Here is a 23,807-nt window from a genome sequence, read left to right on the forward strand (position 1 = left end):
TAAATATAGGGCCTATCAGCAAAATTCACTTTTATATCCCATCGGGTTAAATTGTGGTGTCATGTCATTTCATCTTCAGGTGAGATACAGAGCCATGAAAATATTAACCGATGCAACCTGGCATGTCAGAATGTAAAGAAGAATTTGGTTTTCAGATGAAGTTTATCCCTTTTGTAGCAGTTAACTTTATCTAAATGATTTTGCAGTGGGTTTTGTGCCTACATACCTGCCCTTTGCTTGGCTGCTGTCACCATTCAACAGTCCAGTTAGTAGCCTCGGTCTTGCATGTGCATTTTGAATCCACATGAGAAAGGGCTCTTCCTGATTCTGTTTCAGCAAAGTATCTGTCTCAAGCCAAATAAGATATTAGACATCACAACCCTTCCTTTTTGCAGTACTTTGTGAAGTAGCTTGATCGTCGTCAAACTGATGTCCAATATTGAAACTTGGGCTGGCACCTGACTCTTAGGAGGACTGGAATACATTGTGTGCATTAAATAGTGGCTTAGCTAATCTCATTGATAAAAACCAAATCTACAGATGCTGTTTGTGTGTTTGCATCTTTAATTGCTGTGGACCTAAAGCGTAATTGGAGAAGTGAAGAAAGGATTAAATTAACCCCAGTGCTGAGAGAGCACTACCTATTCATCGCTTTGAGAGGGCTGCCGTCTGGGTAAAGAGCCCAAGTTTTCCAAGTGTGCCACAGAGGGGACTCCATGCCAGCTCTGAATATGCAGACATGGGGGAAGTGAGGGCTGAAAGAGAGGCCACTAGATCCATGAGTATGTAGCTCCAATGGCTGGAAACACTTGCATAAAGAATGCAGAGGGGATGTAGCTGCTACTCCTGTCTGTATCCTGGGGAGACAGCAATGAAGTAGCAGCACAGTGCTCCCCTCTTCCCCCTGCCACCCCCCAGGTTTTATGTGGGAGATTTCATCCCCACCAGTCCCCATGTACCCAATTGCCTAAAGCCCAAGTACTCAGGGTGGAATCCTGGCACTACTGAAGTCAATAGGAGTTTTGCCATTGCCTTCACTGTGGTCAGAATTTCACCCATGAGCTTTATCCAGCAGTCCTGAATCTCACCCCAAGGGCCTGGTCCAGGACCACTGAAATCCAGTGGGTGTTCTTGGTGTTGGATTGGGGTCAGAAGGAATTTTAGCAGAGACTACAATATGCAAATGTAGTCCAACAGCAAGGAGAACAGCTTTTTCCATGCAGTGGTTATTAAAATACTTCTTTAAAAAAATCTGATTATACCTCTATCTCAAATGCATGCATAAAACAACCCCATCACATCCCATGAGGCAATGACAGCAATATACCTGTAATTTGTGGGTTTGTGCTTTATTAATCAAGTAGAACATTAATAATAAAAAACCCAACCCACTTTATAATTACTGGAGTAGACATTAATTTAAAAAGCTGTTTATTAGAAAAGAAAATTAATATTTGATTAGCTTTGTTACAGAACAGTGGCTGTCTTAACTTTTTTCTGCCTATTTATTTAAGAAACTCTTATGAAGCAGTTGTGATAATTCACTTTTTAAAATTGTACAGTTTCTATGATTTTTCTTTTTAAATGGGAGTACATTTTATAGATGTGATTGTTATATTTTTCTGTTATGACTACCTTGGACCTTTGAAAAAAATTTCCCCACCATGATGTAAAGAAAAAATACTGTTTATTTTTACAATAAACCAACAAAAATTTACAGAACTCTGGCATACTTACATACTGAATCCAGTTGAAGCATGACACTTTTTCCACTAGTCTTCATTTACCCACTTTAAAAATAAAATAAAATTACACCAGCAAGATCTTATTTGAAGATGGTCTTGTGCATGCTCATTGTACTGTATTTGATGGCACACATTGTTTTGTCTTCAGAAGTTTCTCTCTCGTGCTCATTGGAGTATAATAGATTCTTTATATGTATATAATAAAGACAAACAAAAAGATTATACGAAGTATTTTGTTCTACCTCTGTAAAAATCTCACTTGTGAATAAAGTGGCATTGTCTGTGAAGTACTGTGAACACGGCAATATAGTCTGGTGCCTTTTTGTACTTATGTGTAAGTTACTGGTTTTTTTGAGCAGCATTCTGTATATCTGTATGGGACATTTGCACTTTGCCAACTGAGATCTGAAGTGTTATCTTGATAGGAGCCCATAGGGCTGCATCTAATTTACCCAAAATGTAGTAGGGCTGCCCTCAACTTTAATGTGAATGTATGGCTTGTAAAGACAGCCCGTTCCAGCAGAAGATTCTCCATCTTGAGCTGGGTGGAGGCTGCTCGGATTAAGGCAGAGAACTTATTTGGCTCAGGAAAGAATCCAGAGACAGGGAAGGAAACTGATCAGCGGCATGGAAAGACATCTCATGTGAGGAGAGAGAAAAAAGATTAGGACTGTTTTCTGTAGAGACGAGACAAATCCGGAGTCATACAATAAGTGTATACGAAACAATGAATGCTACAGAAAAAGGTAGACTAGGCACTTCTATACAGGAGCAGAGAAATGCAAGGAGACTGAAAGGCAACAAATTTAAAGCTGCTACAAGTAAACGCCTTTTTACACAACACACGATGAACTTGTGGAATTCGTAGCCACAAGATGTCATTGATTGCAAGAGATTAGCAGGATTCAAAAATTATTTATTTGGGTAATGAGAACATCCACTGTTACATCAGGTAGGATTGACACAGAATAGACTAGACCGCCAAGATAACCAGTAAATGCCTGGGACAGAAAATAACTTCCCCATAGGCAAGCTTTTCCATAATTGTCCATTATGAGGAGTCTTGTAAATTCCCCTGAAACCTCTGGTACTGGCCATAATCAGAAACAGGATATGGGACTAGATGGAGCATGGGTCTGACTCGGGATGGCAATTTTCATGTCCCTAAATTGTGTGTTGTATTTGGTTGTCCTTTGAGGAAGAAGAATCAAAATACTTTGGTTTGTCCCCTAAAATAACCATAAAAATGTTAATGTGCAGAAAGTTGGAAGGCTATTGTTCCTCATCAGAAGGGTCTTGTTTTACATTCTCTCCCCTTGTTTATGTAGTTGTGTGTTTTAATATCTGCAGTTTTTTCAGTGTAGGAAGGTGACTTTCATCTTGGAAACAACATACATGCACCATTATAGCTATTTTCCTTGTGGTGTAATTTAGCAGCTCTTTCATCTGCAATATAGTTTTCTAAAGCCTTTGGTGACATCAGCTGGAGGACAAAAACAGAAGTGCATTTAACTGTCTGACTACCGGAGCATTCTACACCTCCGAGGTAAGCAAGAAGCTTACACGTATACAGCTTCATTTGCTGTGAAATGTTTGCACTGATTTCATGTTACACACATTTTGACATGGGCCAGATGGTGTAAATCAGCATTGCTTTTCTTTACATCCATAGATCTGACGCATAAACTATTTTGAGAATTGTGTAACTGGTTATGGTGGGGATTGAAGAAGAACTTGGGATGGGGCTCTATAAACAGTGTTTATAAAGTGTGAATTGCAGCAGTAATGTAAAACATCCCTAGCACAGAGGTACTAATCAGACTGGCATAATGTAGCTGCTCTGTTGTCGTACCACATTGCTGATGTTTTCCATTGTTAGACTATGGCCACTATCACAGCATTGTGTGTTCTAATTGTACTATCCAGACGATAATAAACGTGCCCCCTTTTTGATTCAGATGATCACGGGTTTGTAGCAGTGCTTTCAGTCACGGCCTCAGAAGTGTCCTGTGTATACAAGGGAGCTTTGTAGTTGAATACAAAACCCTGGCTTTATTTTTAAAACTTACTTCAGGTGAGGGCTGCTGAGCCATGGCGTGTTTGTGCTGCAGGCGGAACCAATCTGCCAATTGTTGACCCCGGGAAAGGTGTAATGTTTATGCTCAGTCCATCGGTGGGACTGGGACATCTCATGCTTGGGCCAAATTCATCCCCAGTGTGAATCTTTTGGCTTCAGTGCAGTTACACCAAAGATGAATTTGGTCCATTGCGTAAGCATCCATTGTGACAGCAACATCTGAATCCTCCTCACAGGCAGATAAAACTAGCAATTCAGGAGACGGGGATATAATTGAGAGGAAGGATGCTCTAGGGCATTAGGCTGACAAATGGTTTCAATTCCCTGCTCTGCCTCAGATTTCTTGTGTGACCTTGGGCAAGTCAGTCTCTTTGTGCTTCAGTTCCCATCTGTGAAATGGGGCCAATAGCACCTCCCTACCTCACAGAGATGTTGAGAATAACTGCATTGAAGATTGTGAAGTGCTCAGATACTATGGTAAGGGGGAGGCACATCAGTGACCTTTGATATTCTAGCTTCTCTGTCCAGATAGCTGTTTTTACATACATCTCAGCTGGGCAAGCCCAATAGGCACAATGGATTTCCAAGGTGGGGCACATTTTCACCCCTACCACTGTCATTACTGCCATTATACAGTGGTCTTGTGCTAACTTCTTGCCAGAGAGAAGTTGATCTAGGGAAGAGATTTAGGTTTGTTGGCCTTGTGCAGCATGCTCAGGAGAGGCTATATACCACGTGTCTTGCAGTTTTAGTAGCCCTCGCTCTCTATTTCATGGAAGAAAATGAGTAAGATCCTTTGCAGCTGAAGCTACAAGTCCAGGAGGTACCATGGTGACAGGAGAAAAGGCATGCCTGGAGACTTGGATTGATGTTGGGCAACAGTTACCTGCACTGTGCATGTGACAACCTGTGGCTGTGCAGCCTGGGAGAGGAGGTGCTGTGGCTTTCTAGCCTGAGGAAAAGTGACCAAAAGCAAGGCCTTTAGCTTTTTGACTTTATGTAAAACGACAGAATAACATTGTCCTCAGGCCCTCATCTCTAAATGCAGCATCCATTTCCTTTAGGTAGGAAAACCACTGCTTTTTCCAACACATTTCTCTGTTTTCCAAGTTACAAAGTTTGTCCCAACACAACATCGTAAATTAAAATCTTGCATGTGGATGAGCAAGAGTGCTCCAGCCTAGTCACTATTAAATCAGTAGCTATGGCTGCCATTGACCAGTTTGAAGGGCGGTGACCAAACTGGATCCACAGCTACTGGATCCTGATAAAGACATCACAGATTCCAAAAATGAAACCATTGTTCTTGCCTGTGGCTGGAAGGAAATAAGCCTTTTGCAGAGGGTTCCTTTGCTTTTTGCTTATGTCTGTATTTTGTTTAAAGGAGCAGAAATATAAATTCATCCTTGAAGGAAAATTCTGGAGTTGTAGTGTTGCTTCTTGGAGGCTGCAAAAATTAACATAGGTGACCTGTTTGGTACACTTATTCATGGCTGCATGTGTCTGGAACCAAGTCCTGAAGAGGATTGACCAGTAAGATAAGCTGCTTAGTTTGGACTACCAGGATGTACCATGCAGGATAAGCCCTTCTCATTGCTGATTCCCTATCTTGTTGGCACCAGCTCTATTTTTTGCAATATGTGGATCCCATGGCTTTTTAAAAATAAGATCTCACATTCATGAAAGCAGACAGTGATCTGACCTTGATTCCCTTGAATGCTCAGGTACCAAGTTTGGGGATAACAGCATTCATGTGATGTGAATGATGGCACATTCCTGTCTCTCTCACGCTTTCATTGCAAGTCTCCCAGCGAGATTAACCTCTCCATACTGTTTCAGAGTGGCAGCCCTGTTAGTCTGTAGCAGCAAAAACAACAAGGAATCCTTGTGGCACCTTAGAGACTAACAAATTTATTGGGCATAAGCTTTCATGGGCTAGAATGAAGTGGCTTCTAGCCCTCGATAGCTTATGCCCAAATAAATTTGTTAGTCTCTTAGGTGCCATAAGGACTCCTCATTGTTTTTTCTCCATACTGTGTTCTTAGGTGACCAAGAGCCCATTTTCACTTCTGTCAGAAGGATGTGTGCCTAGTCTGTCATCCCTGTGTTCCTGAGTCCTCCCTGCATCGTGTGTTGTGCTGACACTAGGTTTACAATGGTTTAGACATGGAGAAAACTTGGAACCCTTGCTGTGTCAGACCCTTGCTTCCCTTTCTCTCACTGTGTCCGCATAACTTCCCAATACCTTAACCCTTAGGATCCAAGAACACCTTGGGATGCTGCCAAAGTGATGTGCCTGTGGCAGGAATACTGATGATACATATCCCATAGGCCTGGTCTCTGAACACAAGCCCCAGTCCTGCAACATAGTGAATCGTCAAAGCAGGATTTAAAGCACAAGAGCAGTCACCTCTCACAAAGATATGGCTGCAGTTAACATGACAGCTGGAGGGCCAGCATGGGTGCTCTGCAGCACATAGGGACGGTGGCCTGTATTTAACATGTGCTGGTATAGAGAAGTGGGGAAAAGGAGCCTTCAGTGCTGACTGGCATTTTCCTGTCACTGTCCATGCACGTCCTGTTCTGAAACATTATTGCTCTGCTCAGCTGACACAAGCGGTGACACATTTTTGTGAATATTTTTACCATTAAGTTTTGGGTAAATTTGCACCCTTGCCCAATTCCATGCCTCCCCAATTTGCTTTTCTGTAAGTTTCCAACATGACTGATTTGCAGCGAACCAGGGAAAATCCCCCAAAGCCACCTTTCCCCAAAACACTGCCTTGTGAAACTTGACATGGCCCCATCCAGGCACTGTGAAGAATTCCTGCATGAGAAAGCCAGGAAGTCTGCCACGTGGGATACATGGACAAACCCACTGATGTTATGCACCATACATCGCACTGTTGTCTGAGCTCACAGGAGTGCAGGAGAGAGAGGAGATGGTCAACCCCACCTCAGCTTGCGCAACAGGTTGTGTGCAGTATGTGATCGCTTTTTGGAAGCTGCGTGTATATGTGTCTCTCTGCTGGATGCTGCCATGATACCATGGTAACATCTCTTTCCCTGTTCAAGTTCCTACCACACTCACTGAACAAGCAGATCCACTTCTCCACGTTTAGTCAGTGACTTGACAGCCCATCTAAGTATCTGTTCTGAGATTAACTGTCCTCCCCATACGCTTATCCAACTCAGTAAATGGGAGTGCTGGTCAATCGTTTTTGTCCTCTTGGCATCAAGCAAGATAGCAGAGGAAATTCAGTCCACAGAGCTCAGCCATATACCTCTCGCCAGCACACACCAGCAGCTGCAGGACAAAAGAAAAATCATGCTGCGTTTAGATGAGGAAGCATATGCCCAACTAGACACACAAAGCAGCTGTGGTCGCATTGGTGCCCATCCCTCCCTTGTCCCCAGACACAACTCTGCAGATGTGAATATAAGCAAACTATATCTCACCTGTGTGCTGCATTGAGGAAGCTGCATTTTAAAGGCCTAGCTTGAGGGAAGGTGCCCCTGTGTGTGCTACACCCATTTCTAATCTAAGCATTTAAGTCAATGAACTAACAATTAAATTTGGCTTGAAAATCAAAATTCCATAGTGATTTTTACTTTTGCTGGCTGTTAAAGCCCATTTAATAATAACGTTTTTCGGTCAAGGAAAAGCAATTTAATTAGCAAAGCTGTTTGACTTTCCTTTGGGGTGTATGTTGAGGTTGTGGGGGAGGAAGCGGAAATCTAGTGAGAGGCTCTTAATAAAAATTATTTGTGTGATGAGGTAGCTGGAGTATTTGAAGAACTCCTGAAGGTTAGAAGTTCCAGGAGATGGAAGGTAACATGCAGCATCGTAGTGGCAAAGGATTGTTAAAAGCTCTGTAATAACTTTCTAGAGGCTGCGTTTTGTGTCACTATTCAAGAGTTTGTTGCCATGATGAAAATTAATTTATAGTAAGAATAAACCGAGAAAGGAAACCTTTGGAGAGGTAGAACGACTTATAATCCTACCAATACTTTCCTCCCAGTGCTGCTGTTGCTACTAGTGAATATAATGTTGGGGAAAACCAATAACCAGCATGTAGTAAGTTAAAATGAAAAGAGTAAGGAAACATAGCATTTATAATAAACCATCCATCCAAGGATCTCAAAGCACTTCTCTAATGTTAATTTAAAGTAGGTAAGATATATAGGACCCATAGCGAGCACCAATGTATGTGGAATGCAACAGCTGTTTAATCAGCAACACTACACAACCATTTGGGACTGGAAGTGCGCAATACTGGATCCGACCAAAACACTAGGGAAGGAGTTGGCTAGGCAGAATGTAGCTAAATGAGCTGAACTAGCTTCTCTTACAAAGAACTCTTTAGAGACCACATCTGGGGAAAGGTCTGAGGCCACACTATGCTCATGCTGAAGGTGTAATTTCTAGTGTGGGTACACGAACGCGTGCTAACTTTGATTGAGTGAACACACTAACCAGTAGAAGTGCAGCCAAGGTGGCAGGGCAAGCTAGCTGCCAGAGTACATCCCTGGGCTCTCAGGAGCCACTGGACTCAGATGGCTAACCCTCCCGCCACCCTTGCAGCTGTGGTTATGCTTCTATTTTTAGAGCACTAGCTCCATCAAAGCTAACATGTATACATCCCCCTGAGCGGGAAAGTACACAGCCGGAACTTTACACCTAGTGCCCCAAGTGCAGGTCTGGAACTGAGTCAGTAATGGATAGGAGGAAACACCACCCCCTGTTCTTGCAGAAGCTTGGAGGTATTTAGCTCAGTGACTTTCAATCTTCCCAGACTTCTGTACCCCTTTCAGGAGTCTGATTTTTCTTGCATAACCCAAGTTTCACCTCACTTTAAAACTACTTGCTTACACAATCAGACATAAAAATACAAAAGTGTCACAGCACACTATTACTGAAAATGGCTGACTTTCTCTGTTTTACCATATAATTATGAAATAAATCAATTGGAATATATTGTACTTACATTTCAGTGTGTAGTATACAGAGCAGTATAAACAAATCATTGTCTGCATGAAATTTTAGTTTGTACTGATTTTGCTAGTGCTTTTTATGTTGCCTGCAGCGACTCCTGGGGAAGCAGTGAGATCTGAGGGGACTGCAGCACTTGACTACAGAAATAAAAAGTTTGGGGGTGGAGAGTGTAAAATGTAGATGAAGCTTTTGGCTGTTTTACAAATGATAGATTTTTTTAAAAAAAACCTGTTTTTAAAAAACCATGTTCAGCAAGAGAATATATTCACAACGCAGTAATGACCTGGCTTTCTAACTAAGCGGGTTATAGCTTGTGTCATGAAACAGAGTTTGAACGCACCCTCAAGATTGGTACTGTGTCATGTCTCATAAACACAGCACCCTCCGGCCTTCCCAGAATTCAGATAAGCAACTCCCAAGGAAACCCCAATGCTGCAGGAAGTGGTGGTGCTCAGTAGCTGGCTTTTTGTTCTGAGTCAGTACTGAACAGCTGCCCCGGCCCGGAGTTAAATAGCTCCGTGTTGCTGGACAAGTAAAAATAAAGTCATGGCCACTTGTGTTCATTAACATCACATGGGATTTTACCCAAGAACAGACTGTGACCCTGGGAATCTTAGCCCAAAACATTCTGCTTGCATCACAGAGTTATGAGGTGAAATCCTAGCCCCATTAAAGTCAGTGGCTGAATTCCTGTTGACCTCACTAGGATCAGGATTTCACTCATGGTCCTTTATCATTTATGTGCTCTCCATGATATTTTGGGGCGTGGGGGCAGAATCCCACCTAAGAGGGATCGGAGGTCAGACGAGATGGTTGTAGGGGTCTCTTCCGGCCTTCAGATGAATTAAACTAGGGGAGCAGAAGCCCTGCCTGTTATGTGGACTGAGGAGCAACGCTAAGGCTGAGCATCTCTCCTCACTGCTAAGGTTGCAGGCCCAGCAAGGATGTGAAGCTGGCACAAATAATATGACGTAGGAATGTCCGTCCTCTCTTTGCCTCTGCAGGAGAGATGCCTATAATGGCATCATTCTCTGAACAACAAGCTCTCCTGCCCCTAGAGAGTGGGATATAAATTCATTAGCCAAATAACGGGCTTGTGGGTGAATCATGACAGGCCTGGTAATCTGATACAGGGGAATGGTTCATTATTAAAGTACAAACAGAAAGCTTTTTGGTGGGTGTTTTTTTTTTATACAGCCAGATTTCCTTCTGAAAGGCAGCAGAGGAAAGTGACATGGCATGCGGCTCCCTTTTGTTCACTCCAGAAACATGAAATAGTAAAGGCAGTGGCAGAGAGATGACCTCATCTTTTCACTGTTTGGTTAGAAATACCTGTAACTTCTATTCCCTGTGCCTTTCCAGTTTGTCTGTCCTTCCTATTGCTAATCTAATCTTCCTTCCTTATTTAGCTAATTTAATGTTTATGGGTCCATATTATCAAAACACCTCTCATTACTTAAAAGAGAATGGACTGCCATTTCAGACCCCTTGTTAATTTTTATCTTATATGGTCATTTTGGCCTTGTCTATGTAGGAAAAAGCATTGTGTGAGAGAACTTTAACTACCATGACAGTCCTTGAGACTCTTGTTTGACAGGGGTTAGTTAAAGCCTGTGAGTTAACTTCTTTTCTAGCATGATGCATTTTGCCAGTGTATCTGAGGCCTTAACTCCAGATGTTGCTCTGTCTTAAAAAGCTCTAAAGTGGTGAGTAAAAAAGCCCCAAAGAACACAGCTACATATACAACAGACGGGCAAGTGTACCTTGAGATGTATATTATGGATGGAAAATCATGGTAATACGCCTACCAAGCCATGTTCACTTACTCACAATTGTACATCTGTGACTCCTTGGCATTAAAGTGTGGGAGATTTCCACGCCTTCACTACCTGCGTCATTAGCTCTGCTCACTGAGGAATTGGTGGGTTTTTTTTTTTTTTTGGTGGCTTTTGAGGTGGTAAGTTTTTGAATTTATTTAAATCTAATTAACACAGAGAAACAAGTTGGGCTAGTGGTCAGGGCATGAACAGGACATCAAGAAACTTGGGCTATCCTGTGACCTTAGTGATGGAATTTAGCCTCACTGTGCCTCAGTTTTTCCATCTATAAAATGAAGATAATGATGCTTACTCACCTTTAAGTAAATCTATAGATTGAAATATAGGTGCTAAGTAGTCTTATTATTGTAATGTCAGTGCAGACAACACTAAGATTAAGATACAGCACCATACATTGGTAGAGATGCTAAAGTTTTTGTCTTGTATGTTATGTTGTTGTTGTTGTATCAGGTCTGCGGGTTTTAGGTCCTGCCTATCTTCTGCTGGAATTGGTTTTTGCAGTATTCCAATAAATCCATGTGAGGCTAGAAGTGACTGTTTTGGTTCTGTATGTGCAGGGACATGTGTCTATGATGGCTAATAATTAGCGCACAGGACTTGGAATCAAGCTATCTGAGCTGTCATATGCTCTGATAAAGCTGTTTTTTGTTTGTTTGTTTGTTTGTTTGAAAGCAAAAGAAGTTCACTGGGGGCTTTACAATTTTGTTACTTGTTTTTTTGAAATTTCAGCAAAATATTTCAACTGTAAAAAAATTTCAATCAGATTGCCACCTGACAAATGTTTACAAAATTTTTCATGAGTGTTTCTTAAATCCAAAATTTGAATTTTGAGGAAAAATGTCATTGAAAATTCAAAATTTAGAAAGTTTTGACCAGCTTTAGCTCAGAGGAGATTTCCCCTGAGAACAGAGTAATCTATACAGTGTTCCCAACTTAGTTTTATCATGAATCTTGAGTCAACTGTTGTTTTTCTTAAAGTCCCAGCTCGTGGAGTCTCCTGAAACCACCTAGGGCATGTCTGGGTGCTTAAGTCCCATCGGCAGTGCCCAGCAGGCCAAGCTTTTGAAAATAGCATCCTTGCTTCCGTTTCCCCATCTGTAAAAGGGCTGCATGGTTCTGAGGGGGGTATTCTGAGGCCTAACTAGTTTGCCTTTGTGAAATGCTTTGATGGAAGCGATGTTAAGAGCAAAGTGACTACTAATTCATTTTACAATACTGATATTTTGATCATGTTAAAGTGTCACATGTCTAGCCTGGGCACATAGGTGGCAGGGGGAACCCCCCTTTGGGAGCCTACCCCCCCCCCCGGCCCACCCCTTCTGCCTGAGGGTCCCTCCTCCCCCGCAACTGAAGTCCCTCCTCCCAGAGATGTCCCGTGTGTCCCCACCATGGCTGGAGCCCCGAGTCCCACCACAACCAGATGAGCCCCAGGCCAGCCAGAGTCCCCCCAGCCACACCGCGCCTCCCCTCCCCTCCTGAGAGCCCCAAGCCGCCCAGTGGGAAAAGCTTGTCTCTTGCTGAAGAACCTGAGCTTTTGATATGCCCCATGCAGGTTCCAGGGTGGCTGAGGAGGAGGTATGTGTTACTCAGCTTCCTGGGTTCATCAGTAATCTCCCTGGAGTCAATGCCACCGCCTCAGCCACCTGGAACCTGCATGGGGCATCATAATAAGCAAAAACTTCCCGTGCAAGTCCAGTGGCCGCAGCTATGCCAGGAGAGGCTTAGTTTGCTCTTGCCTATTATACCCACCACCTATGCTGGGCAGTGTTTATTACCAATACCCATTCACTTTCAAACCAAGCAGGTTTGCAATTAGAGAAGGAAGGAATTGTAGCCAAAAATGGAGGCGGAGAGGAAGAGTGAACCCATAAAAATCCCAAACCATGGAAACATTTAAATCAGTCTCTTTGTCAATAGTTTAACATCCCCTGAACCCAGTGTTTTCTAATCTTCCCATCCAGTGCGTTTGTGGGGGAGGGGAAATCCTCTCCTATGCTATGACACTGTGTGCAAAGTTTCAGCCTAGAGGAAGCTCTGATCACCAGGTTATAGCTGTAAATACAGCATTGTGTCTGTAACACAGCAAGCTGGAAATGGCCCTGCGCATGTATAGTTTACATGCTTTTTTCCTGGCTTATGGCTCACACTTTGTTGAAATTGTCCAGGGGCAGAGTGGCTGGGGCATGGGCTGTGTAGTGGGTCTATGGGGATTTTGTAGTCCTGGCACTAGGTAAGTTGGGGCAGACCCAGAGAGGGGCCGGAATGCAGCCACTGGCTCCATGAACATCTGGCCACAGTCCTTCATTCTGGTGCGTGCAGAGATTTGAACACAGGTTTTCCGGCACCTCAGATAAGTGCCCTAAATGGCGTATCCTGAGCTGAGTGGCTCTTGGTCTCTCCTGTGGAGGTGAGGCCACGTTGTCTGAACTACTTAATAATCCCTGGGGAAGTAAAAGTGTGAGAATGGCTGTATAACCCAGACATTGGGGCATTCACCCAGAAAGTGGGAGACCCAAGTTCCTGGTCCAATAATTATTTCTATGGAAATTTAGGCACCTACCAGGTTAGACAGCCACTGAATAGGGATTTGGGGGTTCTAAATTTCAGACTTCCATGGCTAAATCCCTTTATGAATCTAGTGCTATGTTCCTAACATGTCTCAATGCTTCTCCCAAGAGACCACCTGTAGGGGTCAGGAGACAGTTCAGTCCTATTTAGTCCTTGTCCCCTCTGATGAGACTGCAACTAGGTTGCCAGCTGTGGTGGTGGTTAGGGATGTGGACAGCTCTCTAGTGCAAACTGAGCTGCGACCAACCACCCATTTCATATAGAACATCTGAGCTGCCTTCTGATGGTAACAGCTTTTGGGCAGTACCAAACTCTTCAGCATGAATGCCTAGAAGTGCCAGGCCTTAGCCTCTCTATATCAGCCTCGTCCTTCACTGCCCAATCCATTTTTCCTGAATACCCCTGTTCTTCACCTGTTGTGCATGTATGTCACATGGTGTGCACAAGGCAAGCTGAGATGGGTTGGCATTTTTAGGGCAAGGAAACAAATACTTTTCCTAGATTTAATGAAAGAATTGTGGATGCAAAATGTAAGTGACAGAGGAATAAGAAGCAAGCTAGCCAATTAGTCTCACTCCTGGTGGTCTCCTGGGCCTGATCTTGCAAACACTTACTCAAGTGAATACGTTTCCTCTTGCACATAGTCCCATTGGTTTTAATGTGAGAGTGCCCACAGCAGTGTTTGGAGAATTGGGTCCTTGTTTTGCTCACCTATATTTCTCCTCTAATTTATTGATTCCTCTAGTGCTGATGATTAGGTCAGTCTGTGTCACATGTTTCAAGTATTCAAGCCAATTAACACTCTTTCTGGGTGAGTGGGATCGCCGATCGATTAATCTGCTCCATCCCGCTGAGATTCCTTGTGATGGCAAAGGCAAAAGCTAGTTCATATACAACACATTGAAATAGAATTAATGAAAAGCCAGGCCTGATTGACAGATGAAATGGTCTTTACTTTCAGAAGCCCCCCAAGAGGTCTTTATTGGGCTCTTCTCCCCCAGATCTTGGAAAGGAATAACAGCTATTACTAAAATGAGTGTGTGACGGGGTGGAGGAATTCAGTGAGCTTAATGCATGGATTGCAAGTGGAAAAGAATAAAACAAGTCCCCTGTTTAAATGGTCTCCATCTTCTAGATGCATGGGCTCCCATCCACTCCACCTTTAGAAGATGTGTATTATACAGGGCTCTTACACAACACATTATTTATTCCCCAAGGGCCAAGCCATGGCCCAGTTTGTGCTGCAGTACAAGGGAGTAAGGTGCTTGTGCTGGCTACCTGCATCATGGACAGTAGTGTAACTATTAGACTCCCACCCTGAATGAGTAGGCAAGAAGAGGCAAGGAGTGGACAGAGCCTTGGTTCCACATCCCCAGTATGCTGGTACGCATAACTCCTCGCATACACCGGGGGGACATTTGCTGTGCTGGCTGGAGACCTAGCACAGTTTACTCCCTTCATGGTGTAGTGGAGGAACAGAAAGATTGAAAGACTTTTTGAATGTCTGAAGCTGTGATTCTCAGCACTATGTTACACCGTCCTTGTGTCAGAATAAATCATATAGTCATGACCTGGCCCCAAATTTGATCATTCAGGTAGTCCCTTGTAGATTGGTTCAATTTTAAAAATGTCTATTATAGACACTGAAAGAGCAAGCAAACAGCAAACCCATATTATTTTCCACAGTAACTGTAATTTTTCAAAAGAATCATGGACAGGGTAAAACCCTTGACCCTGCAAAGCACTTAAACACAAGAGAAACTTTACTCACACAAGTCAACTTTGTGCAAATATGTTGCATTTAAGAAAATGCAATATAGTTTTGAGAGACCAACACTATAAGGGGCTACAGTCCCTCCTGTGCTGATACAGCTTGGGAGGGGCAACAGGGCAGCAGCTGCTCCAGGGCAGCGCTTCCTGCACACATAAAATTTTCCACTAGCTATTTCTGGTCACTCCACTAGGTCTTTACATCCCCTTTGTGCTGCTACAAAGTGGACCTAGTGGCTGAGAGTACCTGGCCCAATGGATTTAAAATGCCCCTGTAATATTCTGTTATTTTAAAAGGGCCAAATACGTATTTCCTTTGCAAATGGTCCTTAATGGATGAGCTCACTGAAAAAAGTCCCCTTATAAGACACAGTGCACAAGGTCTGCTTAAAGTGACTGGGAATGAAGCACAAGGCAGAACTGTATGGATGAGTCTTTCAGTGATGTGAGTCAACTTGGGGGACTTTTTAAAATGCAAGGCTTGCAAATAAGCAGTGCTGTTGCATATTCTTTCATTCTCATCGGTGTTTTCAGAGAACTATCCACAGTGACTCCAAGATCTCTTTCTTGAGTGGTAACAGCTAATTTAGACCCCATTTTACATATAGCTACGTATATTATATTATACATATTATATATATATAGCTGAGATTGTTTTCCAATGTGCATTATTTTGCATTTATCAACATTGAAAATCCACTGTTTAATCTAGTTCAAACAGCAATTGATCCATGCCCCACACTCTAGAGGAAGGTAAAAAACCCCTAGGGTCTCTGCTAATCATGAGCATGTGGGTGAGACTCACCAGTCAGACATCTGGGAAAGCATTCTCTGTAGTAACTCAGAGGCCTCTCTGGCTGTTGGAGATATTTGCTAATAGCAGTCATAGATGGGCCATGGGCCGTTGTAGGTGGTCCCTTCATACCGGACCATAAACTCATCAAGCTGTCTCGAAACAAGTATATTTCCCCCCTCCCTCCCACAACACACACACTACTCTCTTTGGAGGGCTGTTCCAGAACTTCACTCCTCTGATAGTTAGAAACCTTTTTCTAATTTCAGCCTAAACTTATTAATGGTCTGTTTATATCCAGTTGTTCTTCTTCGAGTGCTGTCCCTGTGGGTGCTCCACTCTAGGTGATGGTGCGTCCCGGCGCTGTTGATCGGAGAGCTTCGGTAGCAGTGCCTGGTTGGGACGCATGCGCTCAGCTGGTGTCCCGCGGTCTCAATAGAATCTGCCTGAGCGCGTGCGTCCCGTGCCCCCCTCAGTTCCTTCTCAACCGTCCTCGGCTGAAGACAGGACTCGGGGCAGTGCTGATTCTCTTTGATGATCTCTGTAGGGGAAACAGTTGCAAAGAACATAGGAATAGTTATTAGTAACATCTCAGTTGTTTCCCTTCCTTTACAGTAGTTACATAGTTTAGTTTAAAAAAAAATTCACTTCTGGCTTGTCTCCCGCTGAGACACTTTCCCCTGCCATTTCTAATTCATAATGCCAGGGGCATCAGGATTTTAGAAGTGTGTTTCCTGTCAGGACTCCATGCCAAGGTCTGATTGGCACTCACGTTGTGTGAAGTGCCTCGGTGAAACCCACATCACCGCAAAATGCCTCCACTGTACAAGCCTCAAGACGAGGGCTCATTGCGACAGGGATCTGCGGCATAAAATGCTGCTAATAGAAAAATCCCTACAGCCGCCTTTGGAGACGGGGAAAGTTAAACCCTCTCCCTCATGCTCCACGGCCAGATCTGCACCAGTTGGGAGCATGGCTTCACCCTCTCTGGAGCAGAGGCAAGAAGCACAACAGTCTCAGAAGAGAAACTTTAATAAGGGTAAAGGGTCTCCCGTGAGATCCTTACCCTCTGCACTGACAGCACCAAAGGCAGGTGCCTCAGTCTTTTCAAACGCCTCAGCCACGGCTCCCGTGGAGCACAGGGACAGGTACCTACCCTATGCCTTGGCCTCAGTGGTACCTTTGGCCACCTCCTTCTACCACTCACTCTCAGGCCTCTTCCACCAAACCACTACCTCCTTCTGTGCCTCGATCTCCAACTCCGTCTACTTCTAGAGCACCTGAACCCCGCCCCCACCCCGAGAACATGGGCTACGGACCATATCCTGACTCACCGATCCCTAACTCTCCATCAACTCCAGATGGAGCCCTCTTCCCTCTGCCTCCACAGAACATGGACGACTGTAAACAATTTCAAGAACTTTTCAAGAGGGTGGCACTCAGCCAAGACATCCCGTTGGAAGAGGTTCAGGAGACACAACACAGACTCCTCAAAATCCTCCAACCCTCTGTGCCCTCAAAGATTGCGCTCCCCATAAATGAAGCACTCCTGGAACCAGTTGACACTCTCTGGCAGACTCCAGCTTCTCTATTACCAACTTGCAAAAAGGCTGAATGTAAATACTATGTTCCCGCTAAAGGCACTGACTTTTTATTTTCTCATCCACAGCCGAACTCTCTGTTATGGATGCAGTCGCACAAAGGATGAAACAGCCACAATATCGGCCCACCCCACAGGACAAGGACCTTAAATGCCTTGATGTCTTGCGTCGCAAGTTTTATACGTCCTCCACTCTACAATTCAGAATTGCAAACTATTCTGCCCTCCTTGCCAGCTGCGACTTCGATAATTACAATAAACTTTTTGAATTTGCCTCCTATATTCCAGAGGATAGGAGAGCAGACTTCAAAGCAATCCTTGTTGAGGGCCAATTGATTTCCAGAACGGCCCTACAAGCATCTCTAGACACTGCGGACACAGCAGCCCGTACTACTGCAACTGCTGTGGTTATGCGCAGATCTTCATGGCTCTCTGCATCTGGCATCCCTAAAGATCTGCAGACCAAAGTGGAGGACCTCCCCTTTGATAAAGATAAGCTTTTTTCCAGGAAACCAATGAACTTCACACCATGAAAGATTCCAGAGCGACACTGCGCACCCTGGGGCATTCACCCATCCCTTCCCAAGAGACAAATGATACCAACATTATCAAAGACCATGCACACAACAGTATTATTGGCCTCAATCCAAACCATACGATATAACTATGAATTGCGCTAGACCTGCTAAGCGCAGACAAAATCAAGCTCAAGCAGCTACCTCCCACCCATCGGGAAATAAACAACAATTTGAAATGTTGGTTGAGGGTCTGCACAACCACCCCTTGATTCCACTGCCTACTTGCCCATTTGGCACCGTCTCCAAGGTTTCCAACATGCCTGGCAGCAGATTACACAGGACCGCTGGGTCCTCGAAATAGTTCAGTCCAGTTACTCTATCCCCTTTATATTCTACCCTCCTACCCTTCCCCGTCCCTCTTCAGAGACCCCTCTCATGAGCACTTACTTTGCGCAGAAGTGGCTCACCTTCTACAACTAGGCGCAGTGGAACGTGTGCCGACACAACATCGAGGGAAAGGGTTCTACTCCCATTACTTTCTGACCCAGAAAAAGACTGGGGGATGGAGGCCTACGCCGACTGAACAGATTCGTGAGGATACAAAAATTCAAGCTGGTCACGCTGGGCACAATAATACCTGCACTGGAACAAGGGGACTGGTTCACAGCTCTCAATCTACAGGACGCTTATTTTCATATATCAATTCATCCAGTTCACAGACACTTCCTACGATTCACAATCGGTCACGGCCATTTTCAATACAGAGTTCTTCCTTTCGGACTCTCCACAGCACCGAGAGTCTTTTCCAAGACTCTAGCTGTAGTCGTGACTCACGTCCACAAACATGGAATCACGCTTTTCCCCTACCTAGACGATTGCCTCATCAAAGGCAACTCCTATGGTGAGATGCTTCAAGCTACCCATTTCGCCATCTCCCTCTTCCACAGCCTAGGCCTCTAAATAAACATCCAAAAATCCACCCTGACACCTACACAACAGATCGGGTTCATTGGAGCTCATCTGGACTCAATCTAAAGCAGAGCCTCACTCCCACATCACAGATTCCTTGCTATCACACAGCTCATACCCATGCTCTCTGTTCCTCCCAGGATACAGGCAAGAATTTGCCTTCAGCTCCTTGGTCACATGGCAGCCACCACCTTCATGGTCAAGTATACCAGGCTACACATGAGATGTCTTCAGGGCTGGCTCAGCTCCAACTTCAAACCCAACAGACACACCTTAGGGATGCTACTAACTCCTCCTCCCAATGTTCTAGCTTCCCTACAATGGTGGACAAGACCAGAAAACCTCTGCACGGGGGTTCCCTTCCAGCAATGATCCCCAACGCTCATGCTCACCATGGATGCTTCCCTAATCAGTTGGGGAGCGCAGCTAGGGGGACACAGGGCATAAGGCTGATGGTCTGCATCAGAGATGCCCCTGCACATAAATCTCTTAGAGCTCAGAGCAGTGAGACGAGCGTGCCTTCACTGTCTTCCCCTCATAAAGAACAAATTTATTCAGGTCCTAACAGACAACATAGCATGTACGTTCTACATCAATAGATGCGGGGAGCCCAATCACATTCCCTATGCATGGAAGCCATCCGACTATGGAATTAGTGCAGAAAACATCACATACAAATCATTGCTTCGTACCTACCTGGCTGCCACAACACTACTGCCGACACACTCAGCAGGCACTTCTCGACAGAACACAAATGGGAACTGCACCCCGCAATACTTCAACAGCTCTTCTCCCTCTGGGGGACCCCATCAATAGACCTCTTTGCCACAACCCAGAATCGAAAATGTTGTCTATTTTGTTCCAGAGAGGGACTCGGGACTGCATCCCTAGGAGATGCGTTCCTCCTCCCATGGACCAACTCTCTCCTGTACGCCTTCCCTCTGATACACAGGGTTCTTTGAAAGATCATCGACAACAAAGCCCAGGTCAAACTTATTGCCCTGGCTTGGCCGAGACAGACGTGGTATCCTTACCTACTCCACATGTCCTCCCGTCATCCATGGCCTCTCCCCAGCTTTTCCAGGACAAAGGACGGGTTCTTCACCCCCAGCTCCAGAAGCATGGTTCCTTCATGGTTCCAAACCCATGAACTAGCTTGTTCCGAGCAAGTCCGTTACGTCCTCCTGCACAGTAGAAAAGACTCCACTCATAAAACTTACCTGCAGAAGTGGAAGCGTTTCTCCCTCTGGTGCGCACATAATCACTTAACACTCCAAACGGTGATCTCCCTAACATCCTAGTCTACCTTCTGAAATTGAAATAGGATGGACTCTCGCTCAGCTCCATCAAAGTACACCTGGCAGCACTTACCACCTTCCATGACTTGTTAGAAGGCTACTCACTCTTTACCCATCCCACCATAAAATGATTTCTCTCAGGCCTACAAAACCTTTACCCTGAAATTTATCCAGCGGCAGCTACACAGAATCTTAACCTCATTCTTCGCGGTCTCATGAAACCTCCATTCGAGCCCTTGGCTACCTCCTCTCTTATTTATTTGTCCATGAAGGTAGCTTTCTTAGTTGCAATAAAGTCAGCAAGGAGAGTAGGAGAAATAAGCGCCCTGATGGCCTATCCTCCCTACACAATCTTTTCCAAAGACAAAGTCACCCTGAGACCAATCCTAAATTTCTCCCTAACGTGGTGTCCACCTTCCATTTTAACCAACTGATATACTTACCTACGTTCTACCCCAAACCTCACGAGACTCTGCATGAGGCAACTCTGCATACTCTTGACGTCAGGCGAGCAATCGCCTTTTATTTAGATTTATTTATTTAATCGCCTAAACCATTTTGTAAGTCCCCGTGACTCTTTGTCTCCATTACCAAAAGATTGAAAGGTATGGCTATCTCTAGGCAACGCCTGTCTCAGTGGATCTCTGACTGCATCAGATCCTGTTACCGCATCCAAAATATTCAACCACCCAAAGGCATTCTAACCCATTCCACTCAAGCTGTGTCGACATCCGTTGCCTTCCTTCATAACGTACCCATTCCTGACATCTGTAAAGCAGCTACATGGTCCTGTGAACACATGTTTGCCAAACACTATGCTATCATGCAGGATACCACAGCAGACACCATAGTAGGCCATGCAGTATTCTCTACGGTACTCACTGCCGCATCTCCAAAGTCCCACCAACCATAGTGAGTACTGCTCCACATTCACCTGGAGTGGAGCACCCATAGGGACAGCACTCAAAGAAGAAGAGAAAGTTACTCACCTTGCAGTAACTGAAGTTCTTCGAGATTTGTGTCCCTGTGGGTGCTCCACTCCCCACCCTCTTCCCCTCTACTTTGGAGTACTAGTGTGATTTCTCCACAGTAGAGAAGGAACTGAGGGGGGCGTGGGACGTGCGAGCTCAGGCAGATTCTAACGAGACCATGAGACACCAGCTGAGCGCGTGCATCCCGACCAAGACTGCTACCGAAGATCTCCGATCAACAGTGCTGGAACGCACCATCACCTAGAGCGAAGCACCCACAGGGACACACATCTCGAAGAACTTCAGTTCCTGCAAGGTGAGTAACTTTCTCTTCATGTGCCAACACTGCTGCTTAGCTTCTTTCTCTCCCTGGTGTTTATCCCTCTGATGTATTTATAGAGAGCAATCTTACCACCTTTCATCCTTCTTTTTTTTTTTTTTAGGCTAAATATGCCAAGCTCCTTCAGTTTCCTCGCCTAAGGTAGGTTTTCCATTCCTTTGATCACACCAGTAGCCCTTTCTGCACTTGGTCCAGTTTGAATTCATCTTTCTTATATATGGGAAATATATATAAGCATTTTTATTTACTTTTCTCAAAACCATTGATGGTGCTTCTGAAAAGAGGTCTTTTCCCATTACAGCACCATGCACATATTACTGCTAGATATATGGCATTAACAGAGACATTGGAGTGGTTTTGGCATTACAGAAAGATAATAGTTGCCCCCGAAACATTTAAATTGTTTCATGGGACAGGCAGCCAGGAACTCTGGAGTTCTAATCTCAGCTTTCATATTGATTCCCAGTCCCAGCACTGCCAACTGCTTTCCTGTGTGGCCTGGAACAAATCACTAACGACCTGACTCAAAGCCTATTGATTGCAGTGAATAAATTTCCACTAACTTAGTCCTAGCTACTTCCCCATGGCCTCCTCCCAACACCTTCTTTATTCTCACCACAGGACCTCCCTCCTGATGTCTAATAATGCTTATCCTCCTCAGTCTTCCAGTCGTATGCCTTCTCACTCTCAGCTTCTTGCACCTCTTACTCCCAGCTACTGTTGCAAAATAGTGGGCTGTCCCTTGCAAGTCGTCTCTGCTCAGAATTCAAATTGGATTTACTTGCACTCTTCCCTGATGAGACGGCTTGTGCAGCAGTGACTTGCTGCCAAGGGGGAGAGAGAGGAGCTGAGTCACTGTACAGAGGCAGCTTTTATCAGCTTTCCCATGTGACTGGAGTCTTGGGCCTCTCAGAGGAGCCTGGCATAGACTCTCTACCACATGCCACATTAAACAATGACATTTCCATTTTCTCTTTTGTAAACTGCCAAGAGACACTTCTCTGACTCTAATCTGAGCACAGGTGACACTGAGTCTTACATCCTGAAAAAAAAATAAAAAATCATAGGTCTCCTCTCTGAGGACATGGAGTTCTGGTGCGGCAGAGGGAAGGGAAAGTGACAGCCTAGGTAGGTCACTCAGACATGGGGAAAGCCTTTTCCAGAGCAGTGCTACAGATGGCTCTCAGGGTGCCATAGTGGGCCCAAGATGGCTAAACAACCTGACAGTACATTGCCTGTCCATTTCAGTTCATTATTATTATTTGTATTACAGTAGCACCTAGAGGCTCCAGCTCAGAATGGGGCTTTATTGCACCGGGCACTGTACAAACACTCAGTAAGAAACTCCTGCCTCCCAAGAACTTATAGACTTTATAAACAAGAGAACAAAACAGTAGGAAGGGAATCAGACGCACAGAGAGATGAGTGACTTGCCAACGGCCATGCAGCAGAGCTGGATATAGGACACATGGCTCCTGAGTCCCAGTTCACTAAACTCGTTGCACTTACAGCAAATCCAGTCAGAAAACGGCCAATTCAATGAACAGTTTAAATGTGCATGTAATGTCTTGTTTGCAGCCATCAGACACACTAATCCAGGACAGGACACAGTAAAAGCATGATTGGGTTGTCTCGTCATTTTTTCTATCTTTGGCATCATGCCCACGTATCTGCCTGGTCTATGTCTCTTGCTTTCTTGGTTTTGACTTTCTATACAGCCAGTAGTTCATCAGCAAATAGTAGCTCAGCTTTTCTACAAAAAAGACAATGATTTTGGGCAGCTGATTGTGAAACATGGTCTTAATTAACATTCCATTGTGCCTAATCTATTTTATCAGTTCCTTAATACAGAGAATCAATGGTTACACGCATCAGAGCAGATGAGTCTCTCACAGGGAAAATGAGACAGAGACGGTTACACTTCTTAAAGCTGCAAATTAATAACAATGCATTCCACTAAATCTGTCTTCAAGGTGAAAATTGCTATTGTTTTAACCTAGTGCTCAGCTGCCTGCTTTGACAAAATTGTTAAACCGGCTTTCGATAACCACCGTCAAAGCTGTCGTAACTTGCATTGCACCTCAGTGAATATTTTGGTAGATTTGCAAATAATAATATTTCACTTAGTACAGATAGTTATGACAGTTATGGGGATGTAATAATAGACACACTTAACCTTGCAAAATTGTCAAGACAATTTACCAGACACGACACAAATTCCACTCAGTTGGCCCTTTATTATGATTGGTGTTAAGAAAACATACTAATGATATTGGTACTTATAGTACAGTACTTATTTGTAAAAAAAAATTTGCCATGGGTGA

The 23,807-nt window shown here is 44.3% G+C and overlaps 1 long non-coding RNA gene across 1 annotated transcript; it reads right to left on the reverse strand.

Annotated features, from left to right (window-relative positions):
- Positions 1 to 14,897: 14,897 nt before the first annotated feature.
- LOC140906081 (uncharacterized) lies at positions 14,898 to 22,199 on the reverse strand. Its single transcript, XR_012157038.1, has 3 exons — positions 22,100 to 22,199; positions 19,909 to 20,058; positions 14,898 to 16,328 (listed from the first exon to the last, which is right to left on the reverse strand). It is a non-coding gene; the product is annotated as an uncharacterized lncRNA (long non-coding RNA).
- Between the last annotated feature and the right edge of the window lie 1,608 nt (positions 22,200 to 23,807).

The sequence above is a fragment of the Lepidochelys kempii genome, chromosome 2 (genome assembly GCF_965140265.1).
Source record: "Lepidochelys kempii isolate rLepKem1 chromosome 2, rLepKem1.hap2, whole genome shotgun sequence".
Taxonomy (NCBI): domain Eukaryota; kingdom Metazoa; phylum Chordata; order Testudines; family Cheloniidae; genus Lepidochelys; species Lepidochelys kempii.